Here is a 10,115-nt window from a genome sequence, read left to right as displayed (position 1 = left end):
GAGCAGAATAGGGAGACAGCCCAGATTTGGGAGAAGAAATATTGACTTGATTGTAAGGTTCTTTTCAAACCCACCAATGTGGTCCAATAAAAGCAACTGAAATGTCATGTCTTGGTTTCATTGTATTTGTTTTCTTTGATGCCTATAAAAGTCAATTCTTTCAGGCCGTGGAATTTCACTGCCTAAATCTCCAATCTTCTTCCTTGTATCTACTGCCCACTAAATGTTTCTGATCCTGTATCCCCTCTGTTTAATTCAATTGTAACTTTATTTAATTTACTGGAGTATTCATTATGCAAAAACATATATAAGACCTAATTTAGTTAATCAATCAGCGTGTTTCCACATTGCCATACAGCACACTATGGTGATGTAGTGATCATGTGTGCCTACGTTGCTGTAGCGGTGTGCTCCCCCGCTATCGCATGCTGCTGAATGTAGGTATAGCTGGTGAATATAAGTGTGTGCTGTTCATACACTGCAGTATGGGTGGTTACTGTGCCATGTTTTAGTACTCTCACATAGCAAGTACTAAAACACAACCCAGTAACAACATCACCATATGGCAACGTGTAGACACACCCACTGTCTAGGATTTTCAAAAGAAAATAAAGATACTTTTTATCAAATAGAGCAGTACTAAGTATAATACTTATTTTTAAGTTTGGAAATTTAGAAAGAAAAAAAGACCTCAAGCACTGTACTAAAATATCTGTACACTAGAAAGGACCTCAGAAGCTTCTGGGAGATGATACCCAGTGCTACCTTTATAGGAACTTTAGGACACTCTTCTGTTGTTATATCTTCATGCATATCTCATAGGAAGTAAATCAGAGCTTCATACCAGTTACAGACAACAGACTAAACTTTTACTGATTTTTACACATGCCCATGTTTTCCTGTTGCTTTATCTTCCCATGCCACTTCCCTGCCATTTGACCCATTTTGTTACTCAGTTATGTATGTCACAGGCTTAGCTTAATAATTCTCTGACCCAGGGGCTTTCTTCTTATCAGAGTGTTTACATAGCACCTCACAAAGTGGGTCTTCAGTCACTGACAGCAGCCTCTAAGTGCTATTGCTTCACTAATAAGAAATAAGGATAAACAGAATGCAGGTCTTGGCAATTAATTGCCACAGAACTATGGGATAGTCCAGTTTCTTCAGGATCATTTCCCCAAGCATCCTACTTTTTAATACAATTATTATTATTATAATTATTATTCTCTCTCAGAGTTTACTTTTCATCCACTGATCTCATTATCTCCATTTGTAACAGACAAATTGAAGCAAAGAGAAGTGACGTGACAAGCCCAAGGTCATCCAGTAAGGTAGTGGGAAAACCAAGAATAGAACCAAGGCATTTTGTCACCTCGAGTGCCACTGTTTTTTTGGCTTTAATTTCACACGTCCCGTATGTATGAAACTGGAAGGTTTGGGAGAGCTCCTCAAATCTTTTTTTTTTTTTCAATCCTGTGAGAAACATGACCCTAAACACCTGAGGGAGGAAGAAGCCTAACTGCAGTGGACAATTTCCATGGGGAAAAGATGCACTTGTGAACTTCAAGCCATGTGTTTAGGTCTCATGAGTGTTTTCCTCTGGAGTCATGGAGAGGGGAATATTGCCAAAATGGTTAAAAAGCCTTTATATGGATCCAAAGAAATTAGTTTGAGCCTTGCTCTCAAATCATAATTAAATCCATCCTTTGTCATCCCAGCTAGAAACAGATGCCTGGTTAGGTAGGCTGGGGGAGGAAAAGTGGTCATGCACGATGCTGGCTATATCACTTCCTTGTGTTCTGTGGGCTATAGACACTGGTGTATCTTCATGACACTTCTGGGATGGGCCACTGAAGTGTGGTCAAATCATTTGGCCTCTGTGTTGCTCCATGGTGCTGAAAGGACTAACCACTCTGGCACAGTTGCATCCAATCTGGAGGATGCATGCCCACCTCTGCAATGTACTAGTAGTTCTCCATCCTGTACCTATAAAGCAGCTTGGCACATCCACCCTCTCTGTGGCTGACATATCTATAAGACAAATTTGTTTGTGACATCCAGTAGCTCCTTGTAGCATCAAAGTTGCTATTTGCAATACACATATTTATCGTTTTTCCATGTCCTGTGCAGAATGCCACAGACAAAAAAAGCAAAGATTTGCAACTATGTGAGCTTAGTAAGAACTTACCTGTTCTTAACAAGAATTCTCTAATAGGTGGGCGGGAGATTCCACTAAAAAGAGGAGATAGCAGGACTGGAGAAGATTTTCCCTCCAGAACTGGCATCTTTTGATGCTGTAGCTATGATTTCTCCACTTGCAACCTTCCCTTGTAGGATAACAGAGTGTTGGCTTCACCATCTGTTTCTTGCTGCTAAAATACAAGAATAGAGAATGAATGCAATTAATTCTTTCCTAGATTTGCTTCCTACTCCATAGTTTCATAAATGCTTAAGATGGAATGGGAACATCTGGGGTCCTCCATGTAGACTGTGCTATCACAAACTAATGAAGAATCTGAATCAAAACACTGCTGTTTGCTACCAGGACAGAAAAACAAAAAGGGCACTGACTGCTACAAATGTCCTTTTAAGCACCCAGGGGCATGTCTACATGTGCATTAATGCACCATAATTATGACGCACTAAGTTTAGTACCTTTAATAACAGTGCATCTAACAGTGCATCTAACAGTGCATAATAACAATGCACAACTTTTAAGTTAATTAGTCAACTGTGCATTTATTTTCTTGTGTAGATGCACCTTAAGAGACTTTCATAAGGCCATTAAAATTAGCTATTCCATAAGAAATGTTATTCCCCCAGTAATTCATAGGTCTCTAAATGTTAGAAGCACTGATATACTGAATAATAGAAAATCTGATAATATCTGAATAAATGACAGTTATGAAATATGTTTCCTATTTTATTTGGGATTTCTTTGACTTTCTTAGGGATGAGGCTAAATGAATCAGTTATACAGTCCTATGTTGAAGAACTGGTTTGCATTTTGCAAACGTTTTTGTTTCTCAGCTAATAACATAATCAATTTTGGCAAATACAGAACAAAACTGATAACTGATCAGAGATGAGGAATTATTTTCTCCAGCATACAAAAAAGCCAAAAATCTTCCCAGTGCACGGAAGAATAAGGATGTTGCTCAAATAAAAGGACAAAATCTCACTGAGCACAGTACAATGACTTCTGCTGCACATGCCCAACTAAGACCACACAACTAAAATCCTTCAGGGATGTCTTTTTTATAATGAAGGGAGATCAGTGGAGACAAGATAATCCATGATGCAGTGTCTCCATTAAACATGACCAGCATGATTTCAAAAAAGTTTGAGACCCATTGTTGTACCAGAAATTCTCAGCAAGGTCTTTATGGGCCAAGACATTGGCTCCTGGAGATGCACAGAGTACATTTGGGATCATTTCAAAAGGGCAGCAGGATGATAAGTTCTAATTTTTTTCCTCTGAATTAGCTGAAAACAATTAAAATATAGGAAAACCACCCCAACTTCAAATCTGGATGAAGTGGTGCTAAAGTTGGAGCAATTCTGCTACATTTAAATCATTTTTAGCTCATTCACACATACTAATTAAAACATAACAACTTCTGCCCTTTTGAAATGTTCCTCATTTGAAAGGGTTTCAGAAGTCCTTGTGTCCACACCCTGAGACAATTCTGGGTTGCCTAGTTGGTTCTTATAACTTCCTGCCATGGCTAACGTTAGGTGAAGCTCTCCTCTCCAGGACTGCAGGCCCTGACAGAAGGATGCTGGCCCCCAGCATGCTCTTCTTAAGTCCAACTCCATTGAACATAATTTGCATAAGCATATATTGGAGCCCCCAAGGAGTTACCAAAAGATAGGAGAGTCTGAAAAGAAAAATAGAAAAGGAAAAGAGCAAAAGGCTAAGGAAACAAAGTAAAAAAATGTGCAGACAAGGAAAACAGAGTTAGAAGGAAAGAGAAAGAATTAGTGCTGTGTTAGCAGGAGATGTGAGCGGATACAATGGCATAAGACAGCACCCTGCCAATACATCACTAAGCCAAGGCTCAAACAAACTATTGGAAAATGTCTGTAAGGGAGTACCCAAGGGCTGTAAAAAAGGAGGTCCTTTCTACAACATGTGTTTTCCACAGTGCAGGGGTTTTTACATGAACACAGAGCTAGTTAAAGGGTCCAGGTTGCAAAGTGATGCTAGAGCAGCCCCAAAAGTATTTAGTGGGGGACCTTAGGCAAGATACAAGTAACTTTCATTCAGTTTAGAGAAATACACTAATTTGCAGAATCAGTCCAAAAATGGCTGTAGGGCTACCGCAGAAGAAAAATATGACGAGGAAACCATAAGTTGAGGGGTAGGAGAAATGGGGCAGGCAACTCTGCCCACTGTGTGCACTGAGCTAGATCCAGCTGCCACTTCTCCTGGTTTAAATGTTACTATCTATGGATTTATTCCTGATATGCCCCACAGTAACAAAGAAAGAAATGTGGACTTGTATCGCACCATTCTTTCATTTACCATCAGAGAGACAGGCTTTTACACACATGACTTGGAGAAGCTTGAGCATGCTTAACTAATGAACTATGAAAGCTACTTCTGTTGTCAATGGAGGAAACAAATTATATATTAAAAGCAGAGAGAAGGGGCTGGATTCTGGCTTGTTTAGAGGGAACATAAAAAAGATGAGAAGTTACAAAAGAATCCTCTTCCTTGTAGCTGGTCATTTAATTTGCTGTACCAAAGATTTTCAAAGTGGAAAATTAAAATGATATTTCACCTGGAGATAATCTAAGCTACGACCTAAGTTATTAAGACCACAGAGTAAGGGGGGAGGCAATGAGTCCATGAGGTAATAAAAGGATGACTAACCTCTCCAAACTGGGTAACAAAGGATGTGACTTGCTATTGGTTCAGATCCAACCAATCAGCAAGAGAACTTGATGCTTCAACAGATAAAACGTTTCTCACTGAGACAAGAGCAGTTCAGCCCGGAGGCTGTTTTCTAAACATTGCCTTATATAAGACAGATTAAAGCAGAAGACATCAAAGAAAGCTAAACAAGATACAAGGGACTAGGTGAGCAACTCATTCAAGCCTGGTCAACCTGTGCAATTTGAGCCACGTAAGGAACAAACCAGGAAAGCAATGCAAGGAAAGAAAGAAAGATAGACAAGTCAAGCGGGGTAAGGAGAGACTCAGACAAAGCAAATCAGAGCATGAGAGAAAGCCAAGATATCCAAGCCAGTGACAACTGCTCAAATTTGGCAGCATGGCTAAGACAGAAAGTGAGTCCAACTCTCAGTATTCAGAATGGAGGCTCAGGCATCATAGCTATGAAGTCAAGGAAGTGAAGGCTAAATCTCCCACTCTTCCCAGGCTGGGCTGGTGTCTCTGTCAGCCACGTAGACAGGTTGCTGCCCAAAGGACAGTTTTGCAGAGCGCATTGGAGCTGGAGCTCTAGTGTACATGGCCACCATGCTTCAATATCTGACCTACAAGATCATAGATATTACTGGTAAAGTTACCAAACATAGCAAGAAACACCAAATTTCCCTGCAGTACTTGCAGCTGGCCATCCAAAGCAAAAAAGATCTCAAAAAGGTGCTTGGAGGTGCCAAGATCTCTCGGGGCTGGGTCCCACCCCAAAGTGATCCTGTGCCTTTGCCTTCCAAGAAGAGTGGCCAGTGTTTCCCCAAAGGAAGGACCATTCGTGCCCCTGTCATTGTCAAGTGAGAGCAGAATGGATAGACAGCCATCAGCCTGGATTGAGAGAAGCAAGACTGATGTAATTGTAAGGCTCTTTTCAAACCCACCAATATGGTCTAATAAAAACAAAGAAAATACTAGGGTTAGTGTTGTGCATTCCTTTCTTTTATTCATATTAAAAGCCCATTTTTTCAGGCAGTGGAGCTTCCATTTTGTTTAAAGTCTGAGATCACTAAATCTGTTGTAGAAATGGGATACAGGCCACATTACTTAACACTTTCTCATTTATTTCATGGCAACTACGCTGAATTCCCTGGAGTTATTCTGAAGCAAGATCATCTATATCAGGTCCTACTACGCTAACGTATCTGGGGTTTTTAAAAGAAAATATACAATTTTGCTCAACATTTTATTGGCAGTTTGAAATAAGTATTTGAGGACAGAACAATCCTAAGGGCATCGGTTGTTTTTAAAGAGTGGAAGTTTAGAAAAATAGAACTCGAGCATTGCATTAAAATATTTGTACACTAGAAATGACCTTAGAAGTTTTGTGGAAGTCATACCCAGCAGAATCTTTTGGGGAAGACATTGATAATACTTAGGAAATTCTTCCAATTCTGACTTTTGATCTCCCAAGGTTCTTTGTATCCATCTTCTTAGGTGTAAATTTATCATCAGAACTTCACACCCATTACAGACAGCAGTAAATTATTATTCCATGTTGTGTGCACCCTTGTTTTACTGTTACTTTATGTTCTTACATCACTGCACTGCCATATTGACCTTTGTTCCCCAGCTGTGCCCCTTCAGAGGTGAAGCTTGAGGATTTTCTGGACCTGAAGCCAGATGATTTTCTCGGGGCTTTCTTCTTATTACAGTGTCAATGCAGCACTTCATTCAGTGGGACCCAGATCCTAGGCAGACGCCTCTAGGTTCTATTTCATCAGTAATAAGAAATAAGGATAATAAGAACCCAGGCCTGAAAAACTAAGACATACCACTTCTTGTGCACTGTATTATTGCTGTGGCTTTACGGAAATGTCTCAGGTTGCTAAAACAGAAGTTTGTAGCAGAGCACTTTTCCCCCTTACTCTGGTTGTAAATATAAACAGCAATGCCTTGATCCAGAATATTCATTTGTCTAAGACAGCGTGGAGTAGACAGGAGCACCATGGATGGCTCCTTCCCATCTTACATGTATGAAACTACAGCAATTGTAAATGTACATCAATAAATTTAGGACAGAATCTTCAGAAATTAAAAGAACTGCAATTCTGAATTTTACCACATCTTATAACCAGCAGTGTCCTAAAGCCATGAAAATAATATATTCCACTGGAAAAAAATGTATTTTTCCATATTTTAAAGGTATCTGGATGTTGGAATCACTGATATACTGAATATTACAACATCTGATAAATGGTAGTATGGAGTATATGTCCCCTTTTTCTTGGGATTTCCTTGCCTTTCTTAGGGATAAAGCTAACTTAATCTGTTATTAAACCTTCATTTGAGAAATGTATTTACATTTAGAAAACTTGTACATTCCTGAGCAGGGCAACATCATAAATTCTGACAAATTCAGAATAAAACTGATATTATCAGAGATCAGGAATGCTGTTCTCCCAAGCATTCATTTCATGAAGCTTTTTTTTTTTAACAGTACCGGGACAGAAAAGCATCTGGCTACAAAAAAGGGAATAAACCTCACTGTGCATAATATAATGGTTTCTGGTACACGTTCCCAACAAGACTGCAAGGCAAAAATTCTACACTGCTGCTTTATAGCACTAAGGGATAGCATTGGGGAACATACATCCATAATGCAATCTCTCCATTAAAGCATGATTGGCATTGCTAAAAAAGATTGAGCTCCTTTGCTTGTACCACAGGCACACAGCCACCACTACGCAGAACCAGGACATCCAAAGTATTTCCCCTAAATACCTTTCATTCCACAATAGGTTCTTGTAATGGCTCCTAGCATGGCTAGTGTTAGAAGCAGCCCTCATATACAGGAATTAAGGCTTAGCCTGCAGGATGCTGGCCACAGTTTCTCTTCTCTATTCCTACTCCCCTGAACACAATTGCAGAATCTGCACACTACCCTCCAAGGAGAAATCAGTAAGCAGTCCAAGGTGTGTATGAAGGGCAGCCTCCTGATAAGTGGAGAGTTGAGGATTGGTCTGGATGTTCTACTAATCAAGCTATGCTTTCTCCTGCAATTCTGGTGTCTGTTGGCTGCTCTTGGTCATGTGGCTCCTATTTCATAGCCCTGCAGGTTCTTTTTAATTCTAGTTAAAACATTAACTCAGGTGAAAATAAACTAAAGTGTGTAAATAACTTTCAGTAAATGCAAGGCACCATCAAGATGCTCAAGAAGGCTAGATTTTTTTTTAAATCTTAAAAAGATGTACACTTAATCCTGATGACTAACGAAATGATGTATTTTGTTCATTTTGCCTAGATTGTTGTGTTTTTATATATAATATATGATACAGCAAATGAATGCACATTCTGATAAAGTTCTATTTGTTTTTGCTTCAGTCTTAAACTGAATAATATGGCCCTGGGCACTTAACTTATTAGTAAAGCTGTTAGTTGCTTTTTAACTAGATAAAAATATGTGTTGTGTTACACGTAATGAAGCACCACACCATCTGTATATCCCTTCTTAAAATCCTAAATCCACCACCCATGCTGGTATCATGCTGGCAGGGGAGGTGAGTGGATGAAGCAGGGTAAGACAGCTCTGCTGATCCATCATCACCAAGGTCAGGCAGTAACAGAATAGTAGGCAATCACTGCCCAAGAGCACCAAAATGTTGAAAGAAAGGAGGCTTCCTCTGTAACCACATACGTTGTGGGTTTCTTACATTAAGCCAGAGCTTAATTGCAGGGTCCAGGTTGCAAAATGAGAACACGATATACCCCAGGAAGTGTTTAGTAGGGGCCTGGAGCAAGATAAAAGTGACCCTCATTCAGCTGAAGAGACATCACAATTTGCCTTCACAATTTGGCTTAGCAATGGCCCTGGGATTACTACAGCAAAAAAGATATGACAAGGTGTCTGTAAGCAGAAGTACAACATTGTCTAGTGGGTGGCCTGTCACTTCTTCTGGTTTAAGTGTCATAGCCAACAGATTTATTCCTTATATTACCTAGGCTAACTAAGAAAGGAATCTGGACCTATATCGCCATTCCTCTTCTACCATTTACCTACCGAGGGAAAGGTTAGAGATTCTTTGGACGTATGAATTTAAGCATGAGAGTGCTTAATTAATGGACAGTGAAAGCTCTATTATCATAGGAGGAAACAAGGAGGGAGTGTGAAAGATGAGCAATTATACTAGAGTGGTCTCCTTTTTCTCTGGTGTTCTGATATCTATTCAAAGATTTAAAAAAGTGAGAAATGAAAATAGTTGTTGCCCTGAGTGAAGAGCACAGTGGGTACATTTGCATGTGCTATTAGCACATAACCATAAACTCCAGTGCAAATTCACACTGGAATCACCTACTCCCATGCTCAGCATATTCATGTGCACACAGGGTCACAGCAATTCAAGCTGGAGAGGTCCCGAGAGACACTACACCCAGGAGCAGCTGACCCAGAGCAGGGAGTCTAGGCGGGTCAGCCCCAGGCTCCAGGTGGTGGTATCAGGCAGTGGAGGAACTGGCTGGGGTGCGAGGGTGCTACAGTGAAGGGCTAGCCAGCAGGCAGCACCCCCACTGTAGCACCCTCATGCCCCAGCCAACCCCCATCACAGTCTACATGTGTGTTTGACTACAAATAAGTACTTCACTGTAGAATAGTACTTGTCCCAGGCACTACTATCCTATGGCAAAGTTAATTAATTTACTGTGCCCTAATATGGGTACACATGTAGACTGTAATGCTTTACTGCAGAGGAAATTAGTCAACTCTGCAGTAAAACGCATATGTAGGCACAACCAAAGTAAGGTGAGAGTTAATGAGAGTGAGGAAATAAAAGTATGACCAGCCTCCCTAGACTAGGTAATAAAGGATGCAACTTCTCATTGGTTCACATCCAGCCAATCAGCAAATGAGCTTGTTGCATTAACTGAGGCTATAAAAGGTCTCTCTTGGTGATTGTAAGGACAGTTCACCACTGATGTTGCTTTCTAAGCACTGGCTTAGCGAAATCAGGTTAAAGAAGAATAAATCAAAGGCAGAGAGGAAGGACCAGCTAAACAAGTAAACAAGGCCTGGTCAACCTGATCAAACTAAGCCACGTGAGGAAAAGACAAGGAAAACAATACAAGGAAAGAAAGAAAGGTAAAAAAAGGCTGAGTGGGTGAGAAAAGACTAACTTTACAAATCTGAGAGCAAGCGAAAGCAAGATATCCAAGCCAGAGACCACTGCTCAAATTTGGCAGC

General features: G+C 40.2%; 1 pseudogene; it reads left to right on the top strand.

The window, feature by feature from the left end:
* The first annotated feature begins 5,279 nt into the window (after window positions 1–5,279).
* On the top strand, window positions 5,280–5,743 carry LOC149866648 (histone H2A-like; annotated as a pseudogene).
* Window positions 5,744–10,115: the final 4,372 nt, after the last annotated feature.

The sequence above is a fragment of the Crocodylus siamensis genome, chromosome 4 (assembly GCF_052110815.1).
Source record: "Crocodylus siamensis isolate JL-2025a chromosome 4, ASM5211081v1, whole genome shotgun sequence".
Lineage (NCBI taxonomy): Eukaryota > Metazoa > Chordata > Crocodylia > Crocodylidae > Crocodylus > Crocodylus siamensis.
This window is presented reverse-complemented; position numbering and strand designations above follow the sequence as displayed.